Here is a 4,445-nt window from a genome sequence, read left to right on the forward strand (position 1 = left end):
CTTCATCGCGGTGCATGGGCCTCTCACTGTTGCGGCCTCTCTTGTTGTGGAGCACAGGCTCCAGATGCACAGGCTCAGTAGTTGTGGCTCACGGGCCCAGTTGCGCCGCGGCATGTGGAATCTTCCCAGACCAGGGCTCGAACCCGTGTCCCTTGCATTGGCAGGCGGATTCTTAACCACTGCGCCACCAGGGAAGCCAACATTTCCATTTTTTATGGCCAACTTCTTGGGTTAGTTGATAGATGCTTGTTTTGGCCTTTCTATATAGTGCTTACTACTCTACTGAAAGGAAGTAAGAAGTCTATTGTATACCTTTCAATTGCATGTTGTACAACATATCCTTTTCTCAAAGTATATGAACTGATTTCAAAGGTCAGTTATTAAATGTCCTAATATTTGTGGCAGATCAAGTGTGGACCCAGAATCATTGGAAGTTCTATATACATCAAAGATAGATAAAGACATGATGAAGTTAAAACTTTTGTTTTCTAGAAAACCACATTCTTTAGATCTATCTAGGAAATCAGCTGAATATGCATGAAACTGTGCTATCATCTGGTTTACATTTTCCCATCTGGTCCAAAGAATAGTGTCTGTCCAATCTCTTGCTAAAGCAAATACACTATAATTGGTTATTCTCCATATCTATGAGTTTAGTAATTATATTAAATGGAAATTTGGCTAGTTGGATATTTATTTATTTATTTCTTCAATTGTATTCTATGGATTGACAATAAAGTATTATCAGTGAATCCACGTTGGCATTTGATGACGACCATTTTCTAAGTGCTTGCAAGATATCAGTTTTGTAAGCATTCCATAATTTTGCTAGTCTACAAATTTCAGAATTCAACATTCAGCACTTAAACTCCAATAATGTTTTCTTTGTTTTCAATTGTATGAGCATAATATTCCATCCCATGAGTAAGCAACTATGAAAACTAAGCATAAAAATGTGGCCAGAATTTGGCATAAATTATGAGTCTACAAATAAAGATTAATTTTCCTTTTAATTAATAAAACCTAGTGTTTGGCATTTTCTCTTCTAAATTCTTCAGAATCTAGAGTATATTTTTAGAATTGGGTTTGCATCCCAATTTCAAAACAACTTCTCTGAATTTCAGTTACTTCCTCAGTAAGTATGGATATAGTAATACTTGTATTCTAGGATTGTTGTGAATAGAAGATTCACAACAAAATAAGGTGTTTGTGAAGCATCTAATATAAGATCTGGAACACTGTAGAGATTCAATAAACCAGAGGAAAAATTGTTGTTATTCTATAAGTCCAATTTCAAGCACCCACAAGAGTGGTCTTTCAGCTCTCTGTTCAGCTTCTCTGCTTGTTTTTGTCTCTAGTGGTGGTGCAGGTTCAGGGCCAGGAGAAACTCTGGGCTAATTGTCTAGGGAATGGGAGTAGGGTGAGGATTTGGAGTAGGATACAAATTGATGGGATTGTCACCACTGAGCAGGCTAGGGAAGTGGGGTAGAAACCCTTGCCGAGGTGAGGGAGGCAGAGTAAGATCTGAGAATCTTGGGGCCCACAGATAAGAGAGGAGGTGTTATTATTGAAACAGGAAGGGGAAGGTATCTTTGCTCAAAGTCCAGGTATACAATTTGTAACTGAATGAGGACAGTAATGTCAGCTGAGTACTTGTAACATCCAACCGTTTACAGTGCATTGATCTTGAGCAGCTTCAGTCTGAATTTGTCTCCCAGGACAAAAGGAGGTTAGACCCCCAGGGAAGGAGAGACTAACTACACATCTTCCCAGACTTACAATGGCATTATGTCTTTATAAACCCATCGTAAGCTGAAAATACCATTCAATCAAAAATGTATTTAATACACCGAACCTACTGAACATCACAGCTTAGCCCAGCCTACCCTAAAAGTGCTCAGAACACTTACATTAGCGTACGGTTGGGTAAAAATCATCTAACACAGCCTCTTTCCTGGCTGGAACCATGGAAGGTGCTGAGGAGAAGAAAAAGAAGTTTCCTGCTGTGCCAGAAACCCTTAAGGAAAAGCGGTAGAATGTCTCAGAGCTTAAGATCAAGCGCCTGAGAAAGAAATTTGCCCAGAAGATGCTTCGAAAGGCAAGGAGGAAGCCTTATCTATGAAAAAGCTAAGTACGATCACAAGGAATACCAGCAGATGTACAGAACTGAAATTCGAATGGCTAGGATGGCAAGAAAAGCCGGCAACTTCTACGTACCAGCGGAACCCAAATTGACATTTGTCATCAGGATCAGAGGTATCAGTGGTGTGAGCCCAAAGGTTCGAAAGGTGTTCCAGCTTCTTCGCCTCTGTCAGATTTTCAATGGCACATTTGTGAAGCTCAACAAGGCTTCGATTAACAAGCTGAGAACTGTGGAACCATACATTGCATGGGGGTACCCAAACCTGAAGTCAGTAAATGAATTGATCTACAAGTGTGGTTAGATCTACAAGTGTGGTTAGATCTACAAGTGTGGTTATGGCAAAATCAACAAGAAGCGAATTGCCCTGACGGATAATGTGTTGATTGCTCGATCTCTTGGCAAATACGGTATTATCTGCAGGGAGGATCTGATTCATGAGATCTATACTGTTGGAAAACGTTTCAAAGAAGCAAACAACTTCCTGTGGCCCTTCAAATTGTCTTCTCCACGAGGTGGAATGAAGAAAAAGACTACCCATTTTGTAGAAGGTGGAGATGCTGGCGACAGAGAAGACCAGATCAACAGACTTATAAGAAGGATGAACTAAGGTATCTACCATGATTATTTTTGTAATCTGGTCAGTTAATAAACAGTGACTGCTTTCAAATTGAAAAAACAAAATCATCTAACACAAAGCCTATTTTCTAATAAAGTGCTGAATATCTCATGTAACTTACTGAATACTGAAAGTGAAAAAGAACAGTTGTATGGGTACCGAATGCTTGTAAGTGTATCCATTGCTTATCCTTGTGATTGCATGGCTGGCTGGGAGCTGTGGCTGCCACTGTCCAGCATCATGAGAGTGTCGTGCTATGTATCAGTAGTCCAAGAAGAGATTAAAATTCACAATTCAAAGTTCAGCTTCTAGTGAATGCATATTGCTTTGGCACCATCGTGGTCAAAAAATCGTAAAGTCTAGCCATCGTAAGTCGGGACTGTGTTTATATCTTTTCCAATTCAGAAGTGAACCCCCCTGCCCCAAGCAGCTCCCGCTCAGGGACACTGAAATCTCTGAAACACTAGCTTATGGAGCCTTGAACTTCTTTACACTGGAAGCAAACTGTTAGCCATAAAGGTTTTAAAATGCAAATAAACAGAAATAACCAATTTGTTTCTATTTTAATATATAGGATATGGATAAGAACACCAAAAGGTATCTGGAACCCTGTCCCAACTGTGATTTCTTTCTCCACTATGGGCAGATTTTCTAAAAATATCAGGTTTATTGAGGTATAATTTACATATAATAAAATTCTCCGTAGGTTTGATTTTGTTGAGACACAAGACAACTCTTCTTCAACTATCTTACTAGACACTTGTGCAAAGGCCATTCAGGCTGCACCACAAATTGTTGATGAAATTCAGCTTCCCACACCACAGCGGTCTATGTTGGAATGGAAGGAGCATCGTATCAGTGGCCCAGGTGGAATCCTGAGACCAGCTAATTCCATTATATTCCTGTCATTTTTGCCACCACCAGAAAATGTAGTCTCTCTTGCCTCCCAGTCCCAGTACTGTTTGCTCTGGGCCTCCTAACCTCCGTTTCCGCTCTCTATCCAAACTTTCCTTCCAACTGCAGCTTGCATTCCTTTGTAAATGACTCCTCTGTCTTTAATGCTGATGTAGTCATTAATGGAGTTGCAATGTGCACATTTTGCCTGCTGATGGGTTTGGAGAGTCCCTTAGATATGTGTCCAGTATTACAAGCATCCATGCATCCTCCCCATGACCCCTCTCCTTCCACACACTCTAGAATGTTCTTCCCTGATAGTGTGTAAGCTCCATGGCGGCACAGATTTTTGTTTTGTTCACTAATGTGGACCAAGTAACCAGAACAGTGCCCCTCCTAGAGTAGGTATTCCATAACTATTAGTTAAATGAATGAAGTCTTTGGGTATTCTTCAAAAAATATATGGTTATATGCTAGTATAAAAATAAATGATTAAAAAATTCTCTTTCCCTCATGGAGTTAACATTCTCATGTGTGAGTGTTAGAAAAGGCCAGACACCAGGAATGTAAACATTGTACTATGGGGAAAATAAATCAAGCTAAGGAAATAGAGAGTTACTGGTAGTGTTTTGGTTATTTTAGGTAGAGTGGGCAGGACAGTCCTCTTTGGGGAGACAAATTTGGATAGAGTATTGAGTGATGTGAAGATTTTGGACATGAAGAGATTTGGGAGCAGGCAAGAGTAACAGAAAGTATAAAGATCATGAGACGGGAGCATGTTTTGCGCATCTG

The 4,445-nt window shown here is 40.0% G+C and overlaps 1 pseudogene across 1 annotated transcript; it reads left to right on the forward strand.

Moving 5' to 3' along the window:
• Positions 1–1,963: 1,963 nt before the first annotated feature.
• Positions 1,964–2,772, forward strand: LOC309825110 (large ribosomal subunit protein uL30-like; annotated as a pseudogene). The gene is made up of 2 exons: positions 1,964–2,426; positions 2,463–2,772. The product of its transcript is annotated as a large ribosomal subunit protein uL30-like (transcript).
• The last annotated feature ends 1,673 nt before the right edge of the window (positions 2,773–4,445 follow it).

Source organism: Grampus griseus, assembly GCF_964374135.1.
Source record: "Grampus griseus genome assembly, chromosome: 7".
NCBI lineage: Eukaryota > Metazoa > Chordata > Mammalia > Artiodactyla > Delphinidae > Grampus > Grampus griseus.